Below are 21,614 nucleotides of genomic sequence, written 5' to 3'. Positions count from 1 at the left end.
GCCCAAGCATGTGGAGTGTTCATCAATAGGGTCTTACCATCTATTTCTGGTGGGAAACCAAGAGTCTTGTCTATGGCCTGTAATGTTTTGGGGGTATCATGGACCTCCCTGATCAACAACTCACTGAAAGGCATTCCGTCCCTGGCACTGAAAATTTTCTAGTAACAATCTATGGCTCCTGAGTGTTCCATTATCCAAAAAAGTAGGTTTCCATATGACTTTTTTTTTGAGGCAGGGTCTCACTTTAGCTCAGGCTGACCTGGAATTCACTATATAATCTCAGAGTGGCCTCAAACTCACAGTGATCCTCCTACCTCTGCCTCCATAGTGTTGAGATTAAAGACATGCACCACCACGCCCTGCTCTCCATATGATTTATTTATATCCTCTTAGATTTTGATTAGCCTCCCTCCACCTTTCCTCAATCTCTTCTCCAGACCTCACTTAGGCCTTTTTACCACTATTAATCTGTTCATCTACTTACATATATACAATACCATCCTGTTAAGTCCTCCCTCTGAGCATTTAAAAAATTTTTCGTTTTTATTTTTATTTATTTATTTGAGAGCGACAGACAGAGAAAGATGCAGAAAGAGAGAGAGAGAATTGGCAGACCAAGGCCTCCAGCCACTGCAAACGAACTCCAGACTCATGCGCCCCCTTAGCATCTGACTAACGTGGGTCCTGGGGAATCGAGCCGTGAACCGGGGTCCTTAGGATTCACAGGTAAGTGCTTAACCACTAAGCCATCTCTCCAGCCCCCTCTGAGCATTTTAAATAAAGATCTTCTAGGGGCTGAGGATATGGCTCAGTGCACTTCCTTTTGCACTTCACACAAAGCCAGTCAGACTGGGTTTGATTCTCCAGTACCCTGTAGAGTCAGACGCATTAAGTGGCACATGCATCAGGAGTTCTATTCCAGTGGCCCTTTACTACATATGAGGCTCTTCTCTTCCTCTCTCTCTTCTCTCCTCTCCCTCTTTCTCTATTTGAAAATAAAGAAAAATATTTAAAAAGATATTCTATGTTAACACAGTGCAAAATAAAATGGAATCTTTATGTTAATATCACATGCAGCAGATGCCAGAGCAAAGATTTTCATATACTTGCTCAAGGTCGCATATTTCATAGTTCCCACCCATTATTAAGGCCTTTGTCTTATTTCAGAAATCCACATTTTTGCCTCAAGTTATTACCAGGGTAACTGTTATCACTTTCGTGGAGAGCTGTAGTTGGAGATTCTCAAGAGAAAAAGATCATCTCTATACAAAAAAACATCTAATTAGCAGTCGGAGACTGGCTTTCTCATCCCAACTGTTCCTCATTACCTATACAAGCATGAGTACATTATTTAACCTCCCTGGGCCTTGGTGATCTCTCCAATTGAATTATGATTTTTGGATCATATCTTTCCCAAGGACACATGTGCAGTCATTATCCCAGCCAAATTTTGACCTTGGTCTAAGACTTACATTCCCAGCAGTACAGGACTTGGCGCTAGGCACCACTAAGAGTGCGTGCAAGAGACTTTACTACATATGAGGCTCTTAGGAACCCAGTGTCCTGGGAGAAGGGGTGGGGCTGGTAATGCACAGGAGGGATGCAAGGATCTGGAGATAGAATTGGAAAAGGCCAAGTTTATGATCTTGGAAAGCACCCTGCTAAGGTTGTGCTGGGGTGATGCTAAATCCTGTCGTGCAGCAGGCCTTCTCTAGCCAGGACAATGACGCATTTTCAGTTCATTTCCTGACTCAGAGCCAGTTTCAGACTTGGATCAATGATCTCCCAACCCCCTCTAGTCCCAACAGACATTTGAGAATTAGGCTGAGGATGTTGCAATATCTGTGGAGGAAATTCAGCCACACATTTAATAATGGTCTTGTAATATGTCACTGCATCTGTCTTGAGCCATTTGAGTATTTTCTAGATATGAATACAACAAATATCAAACATAGTCATCCAACTGAATACACATTTGCCTTAAGCACAAACACAAAACTAGCGTTTTCAAACACAAACGTTTTGAAAAATATAATGTTTTGAAAAATCATTTGCCCTGCTTGATAGACTTCACTTCCCTTTCAGGGACATTTTTAATGTTTATTAAATAGTACGCACTTCTGTTCCTTAATTTTGTCAACAGCCAACAACAGTTTTATCTAAGTCAAGTTGTACTTCTGTCTATGGCTGCCTCTAGCTCTCTGGCACACAAACTCAAAGATATCTATTATTACCTGTTCTGATCCTAGGCCTCTTAGCTTTTATGTCAAAAGGCAACCTACTCACTTGTTTTTCTCCATTACTCCTGGAATAATGGAGGGATAGATGAAAAGGAGAAGAAATAGAGTATTGATTGAAAGCCACACATGTAACTCACATGAGCCTGGAACAGTCATGGTGCAAATGACAAATGAAGACCTAGAGAACACTTGTCCATAGTCACACAGTGAGTTTGAATTTGAGCTAGGGCTGGAATTCAGGTTTCTAAATACAGAGAAAAAGCACATGTGGACTTGTGTCCACTTCGTCCTCCATTTCTCTATATTTTGCTAACTATTTCAGTGCTATTCATTTAACAGGCTGAGACGGGTTGGGATAATCAAATAGCTGTGCAAACATAGACATAACAGCATGCAACACACAATTATAAGAAACCTATATTTTCTCCCAAGGTTTATTAAAGTTAGTCATCAAAGAAAGACACCCACAAGTGTGATAGTCAGTCAACACCTACCCCAATTTGGAAGAGTGATAGAAAGGATCAACTTCAAGAATATGTATGTACCTCCATTATGGGAAGCACTATTTTTGTTATTGCTTTCTTTTTCTTTTTCTTTCTTTCTTCTTATTTTTTGGTTTGGTTTTCAAGGTAGGGTCTCACTCTAACCCAGGTTGACCTGAAATTCACTATGTAGTCTCAGGCTGGCCTGGAACCCATGGTGATCCTCCTACTTCTGCAGTTCTGGAATTAAGGGCATGCACCACCACACTTGGCCTTTGTTATATTCTAGGTAGGGTCTCACTCTAATTTAGGATGACCTGGAATTCACTCTGTAGTTTCAGGCTGGCCTCCAACTAACAGCAAACCTTCTACCTCTGCCTTCTGAGTGCTGGGATTAAAGGTGTGGGCCCTCCTTCCTGATAGTACTACATTTTATAAAATGAAATCGATGTTGTGGTCTAAGTGAGCCGTAACTCACTTTCCATAAGGCACAATTGCAGTGTTCATTCTCCTAAAACAACAAATAAAACTAATTGTAGTCTGAAGGCAGAGGTAGGAGGACCACTGTGAGTTCAAGGCCAGACTGAGACTGCAGAGTGAAATCCGGGTCAGTCTGGGCTATAGCAAGGCTCTATCTCAAAACAAAACAAAACAAAACAAAAAACGCCAGGTGTGGTGGCGTATGCTTTTAATCCCAGCACTCAGGAGGCAGAGGTAGGAGGATCGCCATGAGTTTGAGGCCACCCTGACACTACATAGTGAATTCCAGGTCAGCTTGAGCGAGGCCCTACCTTGAAATCACAAAACAAGAAAAAAATCCCCAACTAATTGGACAGGTTGTGCTAAAGAAAAGGCTTGCCATCTATTTTTGTTCTTTGGATATTAATACATATGAACACACATAAATATGTGTAATAAATATATATATATATTCTCATACTGAACAAAATATAAGAAATCAAATTCCAAATAAGGTCTATAGGACACAACCATTTACGCAAATTACGTAAATTCAAAATACATATACACATAAATATTTCTTTCATCTCTTTTTTAATTTTTTTTTTTTTTGGTAGGGTCTCGTGCTAGTCCAGACTGACCTGGAATTCACTATGTAGTCTCAGGGTGGCCTCGAATTCATGGCAATCCTCCTACCTCTGCCTCCCGAGTGCTAGGATTAAAGGCGTGGGCCACCATGCCTGGCTTTTAATTTTTTATTACTGATAACTTCCATAATTATAGACAATAAACCATGATAATTCCCTCCCCCTCACTTTCCCCTTCATACCTCTACTCTCCATTATTACCCCTCCCATCTTCTTTTATCCTATTTAAAAATTATTTATTTATTTGAGGCACAGAGAGAGACATAGAGAGAATGAGCATGCCAGGGCCTCCATACACTGCAAACAAACTCCAGATGCATGTGCCACCTTGTGCATCTGGCTTACATGGGTCCTGGGAAATCAAACGTGGGTCCTTAGGCTTTGCAGGCAAGTACCTTAACTGCTAAGCCATCTCTCTAGCTATTATTATTTTTTAAAATTATATTTATTATTATTATTATTTTGGTTTTTCGAGGTAGGGTCTCTCTCTAGCCAAGGCTAACCTGGAATTCACTATGTAGTCCAGGGTGGCCTTGAACTCACAACGATCCTCCTACCTCTGCCTCCCAAGTGCTGGATTAAAGGTGTGCACCACCACACCTGGCTTCTTATGTATTTTTGATATATGTGTGTAGTGTGGTGTATGGACATGTGTGTGCAAATATGGAGACCAGAGGTCATTTTATGTACTCATTGCACTTCTGCCTTATTTCCTTGAAGCAGGGTGAACTTGGAGCTGTGTCACAGCTAGACTGGCTGACTAGTAAGCCCCAAAGATTCTCCTTTCTTCTTTCCGTTCCAACACTAGGGTTACAGCCATGTCTTTAATCTAGCTACAACCAGTCTTTAATCTAGATACTAGGGTTTGAATTCAGATCCTCATGCTTCCATAGTAAGTGTTTTTATCTGATGAACCATCTTTCCAGCCCAGAACTCTTTTAGTTTGTGTGTGTGTGTGTGTGTGTGAGAGAGAGAGGGGGGGGGGCGGGGGAGGGAGAGGGAGAGAGAGAAAGATAGGGAGTGTTAGTGCTTTTGCTGCTACAAACAAATACCATTTGTGCCCTATGTGCATCTGCCTTATAAGAGATGCTTGGAAAAGAACCCAGTAGTCAGGCGTTTTAAGCAAGCACTTTTTTTTCTGTTTTTATTTATTTATTTGGTTTTGGGGAGGTAGGGTCTCACTGTAGCCCAGGCTGACCTGGAATTCACTATGGAATATCAGGGTGGCCTTAAACTCACAGTGATCCTCATGCCTCTGCCTCCTGAATGCTGGGATTAAAGACATGCACCACCACACCTGACTCAAGCAAGCTCTTTTAACCACTGAGCCATCTTACCAGCCCCAGAAAAAAAAATTGAAGCAGTGTCTCACTCTAGACTAGGCTGATCCAGAACTCACTCTGTAGTCCAGACTGGCCTCAAACTCACAGTGATCCTCCTACCTCAACCTCCTACATGCACCACTATACCCAGCTCCAGAACTATTTTTATTTAAAAAGAAAATATTAAGTCATGTATAGCAGCTCACACCTTTAATTTTAGCACTCAGGAGGCTGAGGGGTAAGATAATTATGAGCTTGAGATTAGCCTGAAGTACAGAGAGATTTCTAGTTAGACTTGGTGTAGAGTAAGATCCTGCCTCAAACATAACCTTCAAAACAATTAAAATTTTAAAAATTCATATACTCAATAATAGTAGGTAAACAATTTGCAAAAGAATAATTAAGATGATCTGCATAAAATGCATTTGAATGACCACCCAAGGTAAGGATAGATTAAAAAGAACTGGGGAATGGGAATAAAATGGAGTAAATAGAGAGTTGATTGGTAGAAGATAGATGATAGGTAGATAATAGAAAAATAAGTAATTAGGGCTGGTGAGATGACTTAGTGGTTAAGGTGCATGCCTGTGAAGCCTAAGGACCCAGGTTCAATTCCACAGTACCCATGTAAGCCAGATGCACAAAGTGATGCATTTTCAGTAGCTGGAGGTCCTGGTGTGCCCTCTCCCTCTCTCTGTCTGCTCCTTTCCCAAATAAATAAAAATAAGTTTTAAAATATATATGATAAATATAGATAGATAGATAGATAGATAGATAGATAGATAGATAGATAGATAGACCGAACTTTCAGGATGGTGATAATGATGGTGATGAGCTATAACTGAGGCAGCAGATGCAGTAAATCCTCGGGCATTGAACTCTAACAAAATGAAAACAAAGCAAAGTTATTTATTTTTACCTCTCAATCAGAGAAAGATCCAGAAATGGATGTTTTATTTCTCTTTTTTAAAAAGTTTATTTCATTTTACTTATCTGAGAGAAAAGAGGGAGAGCAAGAAAGAGGCAGAGAGGGTAGGGGGAGAGAATGGTAACACCAGGGCCTCTAGTCACTGCAAACAAGCTCCAGACAAATGCACTACATTGTGCATCTGGTTTATGTGGGTACTGGGGAATTGGGCCTGGGTCCTTTGGCTTCACAGGCAAGTTCCTTAAGAGCTAAGCCATCTCTCCAGTCCTATTACTCTTTCTGTATTAAGATCATATCATAGGGTTTGGAGACAAAATTGAAATAATTTTAGACACTGGAATTCCAGAAGGGGCATTAATATAAAGTATGGGCCTATTCATTGCCTAGGTCATATATGATGAAAAAGAATGACAGTTGAACTTGACTCCAGTGCCTATCACAAATATAATAAGTGATAATGATATTTTAGTTAAAATTTACGCATTAAATCTTTAACCAGCTGTGTATGTATTTAATATTATTGGGAAAAGAGTTTAAATGTTTTCCTTAGATTTGCCAATTTGTGCTTTAACTAATTTTAGTCTATTTCTTCTTTCATTTGGATCACTATTTTTGTTTTTTTTCTAGCAATTGAATGTTTGGCTATGCTTCTGGTCCATATTGCATCAATCATGTGTTTCATTCTGAAGATATTCAGCTCAGAACACATTTCCATTACAAGGATGTAGCAGTATAAGTTTCCATTCTGGGTTCTCACACACATCAGAAAAGGTCTCAATATACTTTGTTAATTAAAAGTGTAAACAGAACTTTAGTGAAGACAGGCATCTTCCTTTCCTAGCTTCCCAGAAATGTAATCTTCTTGTCCAGCATTTGAACTCTCTTTGGGGAGAGGAGAGGAGACAAGAGGAAAAGAGAGGAGAAAAGGAAAAAAAATAGGGCAAGTGGGTAAGGTCCATCTACCCCAGCTACATTTCTTTCTCTAATGAACCATAGAAAAAAGAAAGTATAAGGAAAAGGAAGCATACAATGTGGTATAGTAGTTGTTAAGCACTGGAGCTTTGATATCAAAACACTCTGACTTGAATCCATCTCTGTTGTTGAGTGGGAAAGTTACTTAATCTCTCTGAGTCTCTCCTATTAGGGGAATAATAATAGTATTTATCTCTTAAGGGATGAAAGGATTAAGTGAGACAGGTATGCAAAGCAGTTTCTGATGTACTTTTATTGCTAAGTATGTATATATATATATATATTTTTTTTGGTTTTTCGAGGTAGGGTCTCACTACGGTCCAGGCTGACCTGGAACTCACTCTGTAGCTCTAGGGTGGCCTTGAACTCACAGTGATCCTCCCACCTCTGCCTCCCAAGTGCTGGGATTAAATGCATGCGCCGCCACACCCGGCTCTAAGTATGTATAATTAATAGTAGTAACATTAGCAGTAATACTAGTTATAGTAATACAATTATCATCATATTGTTAAAATCTCTGTCATAAGCAACAAAATAGCATGCAAGATTTATTTAATCTTGTAAAATATAGAGCTACATCATTCCAAGGTGAAGCGTAATGAGCAGGTGACCTGGAACAGCCATGATGCCTCTGTTTTCAAGGTCCAGATGTTTAATGAAACCCATCTGGCTCCCAGATGAAGCTTGGTACCTCTTAGTGGAAATTGTCCACTCCACTGAAATGCATTCTGTCTTCTCTCAGAGCTCCTAAGCCCACCATGGAAAGCTAACCTACCTCCATTTGAGAATGAAATAGGAGTGAGTATGTGAGACAATCATTAATTGAATTATGTTCATTGCTACCATAAGGTTTTCTGGTAAAAATAGAAAAAGGCAAATATTTTATAATTTGAGACATTTATTTTCATATTGTCTATCTAGTTTATGGGAGATAAGTAAATCTCAAAATATGTCCATCTAGGGCTAGAGAGATGGCTTAGCGGTTAAGTGCTTGCCTGTGAAGCCTAAGGACCCCTGTTCAAGTCTCGATTCCCCAGGACCCACGTTAGCCAGATGCACAAGGGGGCGCATGCATCTGGAATTTGTCTACAGTGGCTGGAAGCCCTGGAGCACCCATTCTCTCTCTCTCTCTCTCTCTCTCTCTCTCTCTGCCTGTTTGTCACTCTCAAAAAAAAAAATGTCCATCTACACTCAGGTACTACTTAATAGTTGCTGACTCACAACACTGTTATGGTTGGCATGCTAAATTAAAAGGAGAAAGGACCTTTCTGGTACTTTTGATTTACATAGCTCATTATAGGCCAGCTTTAAGTAGTGGAAGCAGTGGTTTTCAGTGTAGTTAGGATGACTATTATTAATAAATAAGATCATTCCATTTCCACAGTAGGGATTGCAGACAATAACTTATAAGACATCTGTAATATTGTAATGCTCATAGGATGCTTAGAATAAGACCTTTTTATCCCTCAGCTACCAGCACAAGGTTTACCAAGTTCATTGCAACGTTTTCATCACCTTGGTTGGTTGCATAGCTCAGAACAGAAATAAATTGACCTTGTGTTGTAACACAATGACCCCTTGAGATAACAATAGACAAGAAGCCTAATATGCTTAGCCCACATTTTCAATATGAAATAACTAGACCCCTGTCACCCTGAAGGAGTCCATACAAAGGAAATAGGCTTCTACAAATGAGATCACTCGATGTCATAAATAGGTTTATTGCTTGAATAACTCTCACCTGTTAGGACAATTCAAATATACAGCAAAATAATATTTGCATATAAAGTGCCAGCACTATGTGTAAGTACATACCAATGTGGCCATTTTCAAGTTGAGTTCATCCCTTATTAGCAATCATTAAAGCACTAACTCTAAGAGGTGGTCCAGTTGTCATATGGTGTATTCACTTGTATAAAAATCTGTGCCTTTAACATCATGTTACCTACTGCTGACTCTCAATTCTGTTAGTTCCATGTCTCAATTCTTATGTTTACTAAGAATTTACTAAGCTTTGGAACTTTTAAGTGGGTATCTGAGTCCCAGGGTAGCAAGCTGATACATATAGGATGATAGTTAAATTTCCATTGTAAACTTGATTAGATCAATGATCAAGTAATAGTTATGCCTTTTTAAGAGTCTGGGAGATTTCCAGGAAAGCTTAACTAAGGGAGGAAGAACTTTCCCCAGAATGGCAGCCCTTCTGGAGGTGAACTTTATGTAAAAAGGCTCCAGCTGTTTTAACTGGCTTCCCAGGGCTACTTGTTGGTGTGTACAGCTACCCTGTTGCTGCTGTCTTTTGTGGACGTCAGAATCCAGCCTTTTAGCCTTCCCATGTGGGTGGAAGGAAAGTAACTCTCCAGGATCCTCCAGTCTTGCAGTTGGGACCGCTGAGACCCTGTGGAATGAGCAGCTACTGGGTTCTCAGACTGTCCAGCCGACAGACATTTGATGTCGGAAAAATCACCCATATCTTTTAAGCCAATCTAATAAATCCCACTTATAATATATATTCATTCTATTAGTTGTACTCCACTAGAAAATGCTGTCTAATTTTCAACATTTTTCAACAGTGAGTTGAGAAGGCCAAGGTGGGACCTCGAAGTAAGGACAGATTGCTCCCTTGAGGCTAATAGAACCATTTTCCTTAATTTATGGACTTATACATACATTTCCTTTCCTTTCCTTTCTTTTCCTTTCCTTTCCTTTCCTTTCCTTTCCTTTCCTTTCCTTTCCTTTCCTTTCCTTTCCTTTCCTTTCCTTTCCTTTCCTTTCCTTTCTTTTCTTTCCTTTCCTTTTTTTTGTTTTTGCTTTGCTTTGTTTTGTTGTTTTGTTTTTCTAGGTAAGGTCTTGCTGTGACCTGGAATTCACTCTGTATTCCCAGGCTGGCCTCAAACTTGTGGTGATCCTCCCACATCTACTTCAAGAGTGCTGGGATTAAAGGTGTGTGCCACCACACCAGGCTTTTCTTGGAGAGAGTTGAGGTAAGGTCTCAGAGTGCTGGGATTCACTATGTAGTTCCTGTATTTCCTATATGCTTTTGAGCTTATAACAAAAGTAAATTATTAATTGGTGCATATGTTGCTTCTTCCTTTTTTTTTTCTTTTGTAAAAATTCAATCTAAAACATTAGACCCTGGGATGATGCCCATTTACATTCAGGGTGGGCCTTCCCTTCTGTCTCATGAAATGTTTCCTTAAGGAGACAGAAACCCATGTCTATTCACCCCACATAGGGGACAGTCCAAAATCATGATTGCACAAAAACCAGTTTCGGTAAACCAATGAGTTTATTGAGGTTACTTATTGAGTCGGGTAAGGTGTTACTTACAGGAGCGTGGATGACTCAAAGGCAGCAGCATAACCAAAAAGCCCACCACAGCCTAGGTGGTGACTCACAGGAGTTACATCTCTGGAGTTCACGGCACTCTTGCTGGCAGCTTGGCTGGTCAAAGTCTCCATCCAAGAGGTTGTTTACCCTTTATATAATACTAGGGAGGGGTCTACCAATCTTTTAAGTTTAGAAAATTGCCACACAACATTGCTCAGATCCTTCCCCTCAACAGTTGCTTACTGCTCCTGTCACTTTGGGGAATGATCATGCCAGCTTTCTCAGACTTCTTGACCTCCTGGCTCCCTGCCCCCTCCAGCAGAGAATATTTCAATTCAGAGGAATTTTCTGTACAACACCTTCACAGTTAAACTTCTTGGGAAACTGTCTCACAAACACATCGAGAGGTGTGTTTCCATAGTGATTCTAAAGCCAGTCAAGTTGTCAATGAAGATTAATCATTACAGTTGGTCAAGTAGATTTAACAAAATGTAGACGTTTCAATTCTCAAAAACTAAATAAATACAGCAATTGAACTTAAAGCCAATTTTCTCTCTAGTTAAATGGACCCTTATTGATAATGTAGATAAAATAAAGATTGGGTTCCTTATCATTTCAAAGGCCTTTCCCAGTCGCAGTGTTTCTAAGCACTCATCACCACTACATTACTTCTTGAGAGCTCTGTATGAGATGTTGATCGGCAGGACATCACTGACCTTTTAAACACACTCTGCTAATGAACAAAACCAAGTTCTCCAGAACTCACTTTTTTTACACAGTCTGCAAACACCAATTAAATTCTTTAAGCCTATAATGTGGGCACATATATAGGCTGTATCTGGTACTTATTAGGTAAAACCTAAAGCATTTGGTAGTGTATGCATTGTAAAAGCCGTATCTATCTAACTTCTGTTTCCCTCCCTTATTTTGTGTTGTTAGTGATGAACATCCTTATGTATAAAAATAAGTAATATTTTCAAATTCACATTTAAGTTATTTAACATTGTTCATAGTATTATAAAACCAACACATATACATTGTATATATAATTTCATATTTCTAGTAAGTTCATCCTCTATAATCTCCTGACTTCGTTCATGGCCATAAATCAAGCATTGTCTCTACAATAATCATGATTGGATGGGCAGTATCGGTGATGAATTACAGAAAGATTAGTCCACATGCTGAGATAGGCAGAAGTAATGATAGACTTTTCACCTGGAGCCATGAACTGATGAGTCAGATGGCAAGTTTACTTGTGATGGGAGATAGTAGTATTGTATTTGTTTCAAACAGCTGAGTTGAGACATGGTGAGGTATTAGTGTCACCATGAAAAATGCTGTGCTCCTACATACTGTGCTGGTACTACTGGAAGGAAGGAAAGAAGATAAGCAAGGCAAGAGAGGAAGAAATCACGTTACTTACTTAACATTTTTCATTCACTGATTTACTTTGGTTTATTACTTTTCTGTGTTTGTTTTTCTAGAATGCATTTTTAGGAAAAAAGAACCTGTTTAGAACAGAAACATGTATTTATTCATCTTTCTTTCTCTCTCTCTTTCTTTGTTTGTTTGTTTCTTTCTTTTCTTTCCTTTTCTTTTCTTTTTGGTTTCTTGAGGTAGGATCTCACTCTAGCCCAGGCTGACCTGGAACTCACTATGTCGTCTCAGGGTGGCCTTGAACTCACGGCTATCCTCCTACTTCTGCCTCCCGAGTGCTGGGATTAAAGGCATGTGCCACCATGGCCAGCTATTTATATTTCTTTTTGCAAAGGTAGAGAGAGAGTATATGTATCCAGCGCCTCTTGTCACTGCACATGAACTCCAGATGCATGCACCATTTTATGCATCTGGCTTTATGTGAGTCCTGGGGAATTGAAACTGGGCCAAGAGGCTTTGCAAGCAAGCACCTTTAACCACTGAGCTATCACCCCAGTCCCCCAAATAAGACAATTTGAACTAATATTAATACTTTAAGCAGTATAGATATTAATGAAGTATCATGTGTTATTATGTTTATATATGTAAATAAATGTTTAAATCAAGTTAAACATATCTCAAACAAGTAAAAAACTTTTTTGTTTTTGTTTTTGTTTTTCGAGGTAGGGTCTTGCTCTGACCCAGTCTGACCTGTAATTCACTGTGGAGTCTGAGGCTGGCCTCAAACTCATGGCAATCTTCCCACCTCTACCTCCCAAGTGCTGGGATTAAAGGCATGTGCCACCGTGCCTGGCAAACATGTCAATTTATTGTGGTGAAAATTGTCAAAATTCCTTATTCTAGCTCTTTGAAATGTACATACAGTGCATTACCCTACTGTGTAATAGCATGCATATATTTTTGCTCCTATCTAACTTAATTCCATTTGTCTCACATTTTTCCATTCCTCTCTCCCAGCTACTCTCTGCAGTCTCTGGTAACTGCCATTCTACATTCAATTTCCATGAGATCAACTTTTATATACGCCACGTATGACTGAAATCCTACTGTACTTGTAATTATGTGCCTTGCTTGTTTTATCTAACATAATGGTCTGCAATTCCATCTAGTTTGTTGTAAATAGCAGGATTTCAATCTTTTTTTTAGGCCAAAAACATATCCCATGCTATGTACGTGTCACATTTTCTTTTGCCAGTCATCAATTGATGGATATACATTGCTTCTATTTCCTGGCTGTTGCAAATAGTGCTGCCATGAACTTTGCAGTGCAGCTGCTTCTTGGCATTACTCTTGACATACTGACTGGATTTCTTTAGCACATGAACCCAGTAGCTTTGCCCTTTCCAAAATAAAATAGTCTTTGTTCTCATACCAAATTTACTTCATCCAATGTCCTCATTCACAAACATACACTTGCCAGAACCAGCCAATATTATGAGATTAGAGGGCATCCTTATATTCCCTTTCTTGTCTTACTATGTTTACATGAAAATTTTTATGCCTACAAAGCTGATAGCATTATTTCATTTTAAACATTTACATCTGGTCTTAGAAGGTGGCTCAATGGATAGTAAAGTGCTCTCCATGCAAGCAGAAGGACCTGAGTTCAGGTCCCCTGGCACCCATGTAAATGCCAGGTGGAATGGAATGTGCCTATAATTCCAGCTGTGGTGATGGAGAGATATGAGGATCTTTGGGGCTTACTAAATAGCTATTCTAGTCTAATTGGCCTAATCAGTGAGCTTCATGTTTATTAAGAGGTCCTGTTTCAAAAAAATAAGGTAGAGAACAATTGAGGAAGACTTCCAATGTTTGACCTTTTGCCTCTCCCCCCACACAATACAAATGTGCATACACACATTCATGCACAGCACATATGCATACACGCATAAAAGAAAAACACTTATATAATGCTATATACCCCATACCATTCTGCAATTTGGCTTTTCACAGAAGTAATGATATATGTCTAGTTTTATGATTTCTCAACTGTCTTACCATGTTCTATCATTTGAAAGGGCATGTCAGTTTTTATTTTCTCCTTGATAGTCTTTTAGACTTTGTTTTCAACATTGCTTTTGCTACCTGAATGTTAGTTCCATGAGACAGGAATAGGAATTTTTTCTTCTTTGTTCAATGATGTAGCCCTACTGGCAACAGCAGTGGCAGGCATACAGCAAGCACTCAGTAAGTAGGTATGGAATGAGGACCCCAGTTATTGTACATACTAAATCTATTGTATATAACTTCTTCAGTTCATGGGTGAGGATGCCACTCTAGTATATACCTAGATATACTACAATAACTATTTATACTTGCTGAGGAATGTTGTATGTATATGAGTTTCATTAGGTGGTTCTGCCTAATTACTAATTTAAGCTCCCCACACATTCTCTATACTCATTCCTACTAGTATTAATAGATTAGTTTTTTATTTCTATAGTTATGAATTGTGAATAGTGTTTAGTTTTATTTCTTTTTAAAATTTATTTCTTTTTTATTTTTTTTCTTTTCACAATTTTTATTAACATTTTCCATGATCCTAAAAAATATTCCATGGTAATACCCTACCTCCCCCGCACTTTCCCCTTTGAAATTCCATTCTCCATCATATTACCCCCCCCATCTCAATCATTCTACTTACATATATACAATACCAACCTATTAAGTACCCTTCTCCCTTCCTTTCTCTTCCCTTTATATCTCCTTTTTCACTTACTGGCCTCTGCTACTGAGTTTTTTCCTTCTCACACAGAAGCCCAATCATCTGAAGCTAGGATCCACATATGAGGGAGAACATGTGGGGCTTGGCTTTCCGGGCCTGGGTTACCTCACTTAGTATCATCCTTTCCAGATCCATCCATTTTCCTGCAAATTTCATAACTTTATTTTTCTTTAATGCTGAGTAGAACTCCATTGTATAAATTTGCCACATCTTCATTATCCACTCATCAGTTGAGGGACATCTGGGCTTGTTCTATTTCCCAGCTATTATAAATTGAGCAGCAATAAACATGGTTGAGCACATACTTCTAAGGAAATGAGATGAGTCCTTAGGATATATGCCTAGGAGTGTTATAGCTGGGTCATATGGAAGATCAATCTTTAGCTGTTTTAGGAACCTCCACACTGATTTCCACAATGGCTGGACCAGATTGTATTCCCACCAGCAGTGTAGAAAGGTTCCTCTTTTTCCACATCCCCACCAACATTTATGATCATTTGCTTTCATGATGGTGGCCCATCTGACAGGAGTGAGATGGAATCTCAATGTAGTTTTAATCAGCATTTCCCTGATGACTAGTGACGTAGAACATTTTTTAGATGCTTATATGCCATTCGTATTTCTTCCTTTGAGAATGCTCTATTTAGCTCCATAGCCCATTTTTTGATTGGCTTATTTGATTCCTTATAATTTAACTTTTTGAGTTCTTTGTATATCCTAGATATTAATCCTCTATCAGATGTATAGCTGGCGAAGATTTTTTTCCCATTCTGTAGGTTCCTCTTTGCTTTATTCACAGAGTCCTTTGCAGTGCAAAATCTTTGTAATTTCATGAGGTCCCAATGATTAGTCTGTGGTTTTATTGCCTGAGCAATTGGGGTTGTATTCAGAAAGTCTTTGCCAAGACCAAGCATTTTGTTTAGTGTATTTTCATAGGTTTCTTGGCCAGTTGTATTTTCAACTCTAGTCACATGTGTATTGCATTACTGAGACCCTAAAGAATCCAGAACCACTTTTCATTTCTCATTTTATTTAAATTTGTTGTTAAGGTGATATTGCAATATTCCTTATATGTACTACTTACTTCCCTTACCTATGTTGAACCATTGATTATTTCTATAATAAAGCAGGCAATTAAGTAGCACTAGATATGATTTAATTAATAATACATTGGGGCTGGGGATGTACCTCAGTTGGTAGAGTGCTTGCATAGTATGCATGAAGCCCTAAGATCCACCCAAGAACCACATAAACCAGACATGGTTGTATTTACAATCCTAGTATTCAAAAGGCGGAGGCAATAAAATCAGAAATTCAATGTCACCTTCAGTTACATACTGAGTTTTGAGGCCAGCCTGGAATAAATGAGATTCTGTCTCAAATGCACACACACACATACATACACACACGGGCGCACACACTCTGAAAACTTCAAATAGATGTGAATGAGAATCCAATATGTTGACTAAAGGAATTATTGCAAGACCTTAGGATAGAGCCATCAAAATGAAATGATAAAGTTCTCTTGCAAGGTATGAATTAAATAGTACTAAATGTTCAAGGAAAGACTGCCCAGATGTAGGTGCAAGCAGTTGGTGTTCTCCTGTAGGGAGTTCTAGCCAGGGAAATATAACAAAGCCTACAAGCCTAAAGTAATACTTCTCAAGCTTGAACAGCTTCTACAGACCCTTGGGTTACTATTTCAGCTGGGCAAAATTGTAAGACAGGTGACTCATTTTCTACCAACACCTATTTTCTGGGCTTTCTTTCTTTCTTTCTCTCTCCCTCTCTCTCTTTCAGGTTAGGGTTAGCCCAGGCTGACCTGGAATTCACTATGTAATCTCAGGGTGGTCTCAAACTCTCAGAGGTCCTCCTACTCCTACCTCCCAGGTGCTGAGAATAAAGGCACGCACCACCATGCCAGACTTTATTTTTTATTGCTTTATTTATTAGAGGCAGAAAGAGGGAGGGAGGGTGATTAAGAGAGAATATGGGTGTTGCTGGAAACAAGCTCCAGATGCATCTTGTGCATCTGACTTACATGGATAGTGGAGAATTGAACCTGAGTCCTTAGGCTTCACTGGCAAGTGCCTTAACCACTAAGCAATATCTCTAGTCCCTTTTGTTTGATTGAGAAATTCAGTGGACTCTGTATTGCTTCTAGGGCCATGGGGCCCAGGAGCTCTTAGTGGGGCAGGTCCACTTCCTCTTCACCACCACAGGCTCCTGGCTGAGCAGATGGCACTGGTTCTTCGGATGGCTGCTATGTTCAGGTCAGGGCGGTACTTGTTCTTGCGGATCATGTGTCTGATGTTGCTGAGGGTGGCCATCGCATTCTTGTTGATAATGGTCCCCACATAGGAGGTGGCTGGCTTCCTCTGGCCGGATCTCTGCTTCATGGCCAGGATGACCCCTTTGCTGTAGGAGGCATGCTCCACTCCCAGGTCTTGTCTTTTTTATTAATTTGTTTGTTTGTTTGTTTTTCAAGGTAGGGTCTTGCTTTAGCCCAGGCTGACTTGGAATTCACTATGTAGTCTCAGGGTGGCTTTGAACTTACAGCGATCCTCCTACCTCTGCCTCCGGAGGGCTGGGATTAAAGGCGTGCACCGCCACATTGGGCTATTAATTAAATTTTTTTTTTACTGACAGAGGAGTGATCAGCATGGAAATATCTCTATCATGCCTTCCAAGGCTCAGGGTCCATGGCGGAAGAGGTGGTGGAAAGAATGTAAGATCCATTCCTTACAACCTGGTCCTTCAGGTACAAAATGGCCTGGATATCCATGGCTTCCGTTTCTTTTTTAATGACTTTCTGTCTTTCCAAATCTGTCCCAATGGACAGCGAACAAATGTGATCAACTCATAAACCCTGATACACATACACTGATCTGTTGATTCTCATGTGGGTGCCCCTTTGGCAAGATGTATATTACCTACCTGCTATATGCAAGGTACTGGTGAACTTTCACAAGAAAACCCATGTGTACCATCTATTAAATTCTGATCCTTAGTCCAAATTTACCTGAAGTGCTTTCCTAAATCCCTCCAAGTTGCTCCTAAGCACCCAAATACCTATTTTTTCCTTAGTTTATAGACACTGATGGACTTGCTTTGTTCACAAGATTGTAGCATAGGGGGCATCATAACTACAATCACAGCACCCCACATATACAGATTGTTGTTGCAAAGTGCACATACTACTTAAAAAGGTGAATAGGCTTTCTGATAACAAATAAAGAAGGATGTTTGCAAGGGATTGAGGTCCATGCACCCACTATAACTTTGAACAAAGCTTTTTAAGATCAGAGTTTTCCAACATTCAAAATTTAATAGGTACTAGCTGTTTCTTCCATCAGGGGGTAATGACAAAGGTGTGGAGTTCAAAAACCAATAAAGCATGTTTGAAGACAAGCAAGTAATCCTGACTGGCTTGAAAGCAAGGTGCACACATAAGCAAGTAATGGAAAATGATTTCAGAGAATTCAGAAAGTTTCTATTGTACAGAATTTTGAAAACTTGGCTGGAGAGTTTAGGGCTAAGTTTGGTGAGATTATTTAGGAACATAGAAAATAATTTCCACTGGTGACCTAGGAATTACTGGTGTTTGCAGCAACAGAAGAGGATTCAAAGGGTGGTAGTATGAAGTTAATGTAAATGGATAAAATCTGAATTCGCCATTGTTACACACACATCAACACTAGATCTGGAGACACTCCTTATGGTTTAAATAAGGGTCATATTTAGACATAACTAGGTCTGGAAACATTCCTTGTGATTTAAATAAGGTGATTTTATGACACAGGACTTCACAATACCAGGAAAGATGCATATAAAAAATACTGTTTCAAGGGAATACACAGAGAAAAGCAAACTAAATAGAAATCCTAAGCAGATATGTGGTTTCTGGTGATAATATATGGTAGAAAAGGGCAATACTTTCTGTCATCTCACACAAATCAAAAACTGAGGAAAGGAAGAAAAGGCCTTAGGAAAAGCTAAGAGGTTCAAGGTTCTGGAAGCAGAGATCAGGACTTCTAGTTAAGATGGAGGAATAGGAGCCACCCCAAAGAAATGGGGGAGGGGGTAGGAAAGAGACTGCACAAAACATCCTTCTAGGTTGGTTTTGAATTCATGATAGTCCTTATGCCTCAGCCTGATTGCTGGGATTACAAATATATCACACCACACTCAGCTAACATGTGCTGTAAATATCAATGAAAGTTAAGGACATTCTTCTAAGTTAAATAAGCCAGTCCAGTCACAACATGGCAAGTGCTTCATGATTCCATTTCATAAGGTATGTAAAGTAGTTAACTGCTTAGAAATAGAAAACAGAATAGTGGTTCCCCATGACCTGGAAGAAAAAGAAATAGGAATTGCTACTCTATAGGTATAAAGCTTAGGCTTTCCAAATTGAAAATGTTTTACACATTTGTTGCACAATAGTATTTACATACCTAACAAGCCTGTACTGTATACTTAAGAATGGTTAAGATGATAATTTTAAAAAAATACTTATTTATTTGCAAGGAGAGGGGGGATGGAAAGAAAGGTAAATGGGTACACCAGGGGTCTCTTGCTGCTGCAAACGAAATCCAGATGCATGCTCCACTTCATGCATCTGGCTTTACCTGGTACTGGGGAATTGAACTCAGGCCATGAGGCTTTGCAAGCAAGTGCCTTTAACCATGGAACTATCTCTCCATCCCTAAGATAATATTTTTATGTTATATTTGGGGTTTTTTGTTTGTTTGTTTGTTTTTCAAGGTAGTGTCTTGCTCTAGACCAGGCTGACTATTCACTATGTAGTCTCAGTGAGGCCTCAAACTCACAGAAATATTATTTCTGTCTCCCAATGCTGGGATTAAGGGTGTGCACCACCATGCTTAGCTGTTTTTGGTTTTTTGAGGTAGGGTCTTGCTCTAGTTCATGCTGACCTAGAATTCACTATGTAGTCTAAGCTGGCCTGGAACTCATCGCAATCCTCCTACTTCTGCCTTCCAAGTGCTAGGATTAAAGGCATGGCCCACTCACCTAGACTAATATGATATTTTTTATGTTATATGCTTATTACAATAATAAAGATACAAATGAGGTGGGGATGTTGTTAAAGAAGCAGTCTAGAAATTTTATAAAGTACTTTAGTAAATCATTCCCAAACTTCAGTCATTCAAATGTGTTCTACAATAAGTGGCCAGAGTAAATTTCTCACAATTTTTGCCTGCACTACTTGGCTAAATGAGATTCATATAGAATATTTCTAAAAAGAAAGACTAAAAGTCATCAGTAAATCAGATACGGGACACAGAGCACATCTACCTTTTGCTTATGATTGAATTGGTCTCTGTAGGTATTAGTTTGTCTATTGTTGCTTCAGTTTCACCTAAAGTTTCTTTCAAGAAATGAAATTCATAGTGAAACTAAATGTCAGATATTATAATAAAACCTGCATTTATCAGAGTAAGAATATTAGATAAGAACTTTTTCATTTGCTTTCTTAAAATTCAATACTCTCTATTGAAAGGGACTTCAATGACTGAGCCAACTTCCATCACTACATGTTTTGTTTTGTTTTGTTTTGTTTTTTTGGTTTTTCAAGGTAGGGTCTCACTCTAGTCCAGGCTGACCTGGAACTCACTCTGTATTCTCAGGGTGGTCTCGAACTCACAGTGATACACATCTGCCTCCCAAGTGCTGGGATTAAAGGTGTGAGCCACCACACCCAGCTTCACTACATGTAATTTTAAAAGACACCTTTACATAGATCTTGAATTTGAATACTTAGCTTCTTGGAAGTATTTCTTTCAATTTTCCTAGAGTAAAAAATAAAAAGCCTGCATTAAGAGAGAGTTGAGTGACTTTTCTCTGTCCACCAGCAATTTTCTATAACAAAGTTTTAAGAAACATGATAAATCATTATGTTTTCCTAACCTGATTTGGCAGAAGTGACATCGAAGCTCATAGTAGATGCATTTTTAATATTTATTTTTGTAATTTTTTTCTGTTCAATTTTTTTTTACTAAAAACTTCCATGATTATAAAAAATATCCCATGGTAATACTCTCCCTCCCCCAATTTCCCCTTCGAAACTCCATTCTCCCCATCTCAATCAATCGAGTAGATGCATTTTTGTGGAAATGAACACATGGCTACCTAAGAATTTTGTGGATCTAACACGCTCAGAAAAAAAACGAGGCCAACACTTTCCTAGCTGCTTCTTCCTTATAGCAGTGGTAATCATTGAAATTTACTGTGTCCTAGGTTTTATGGCTGTTCTTATTTTAATGCATTTCTTACATGACCTCTGAATTAAGACTACCATCTGAACATAGATAACAACAAATGGTGGCATAAGCAAGAAGTGACGAGGCACTTCCATTAACTGAACAAAATTTAAAGAGCCACCCACTCCTGCCTGCTGTATTACAAATTGACATCTCCAATATAGTATAGAAAGATCTGAGGCTAGGTGTTTTGTGTCTAAAACTGATTTGATTTCCATTGCAGCAGAAACTCTTAAATGAGGCAAAATTTTCATTTGAAGTGGGGCTTGTTAAAAACTCATCACAACCAGGTATACATATGCCCTCACTCAGGGTAGAAACTATGGCTCCTTTGCATAGTGGCATATTCTTCATTTGCTGTGAGCATTCCTTATTCTTTGAAAGGCAGTGTAGGACAGTGAGTAGGGGCACAGAAAAGTGTACATGTGGAAATTTCAGCCAGTCTGTATGCGTGGCCTTGGGAAATGCCCATGACCTCTCCCAGGCACACTATGTCTTCTATCTGAAAAGTTGAGGGGAAAATAATAATATTGTAGAGCTATAATAAAATATGGAAAGTGGCACCAAGAGTAGCTAATACATACTAGAGGGTCAATAAATGATAGTAATGTAGCAAACATTTAGAAAGGAAACTATACTAAGAAGGAATAACTAGTTTATCTATAATTGGTTAAATATTTTGACAAGGTTTTAACTTAAGCAGGCTTACTGAAATATCTCCACTTTGTGAATATGTCAAAAGCGATGCTTGCATATACCAAAGCCACAAGTTTTGTTTCAGATTT

Source organism: Jaculus jaculus, chromosome X, assembly GCF_020740685.1.
Source record: "Jaculus jaculus isolate mJacJac1 chromosome X, mJacJac1.mat.Y.cur, whole genome shotgun sequence".
NCBI lineage: Eukaryota > Metazoa > Chordata > Mammalia > Rodentia > Dipodidae > Jaculus > Jaculus jaculus.
The sequence above is the reverse complement of the archived record's forward strand: the minus strand, read 5'-3'. Positions refer to the sequence as shown.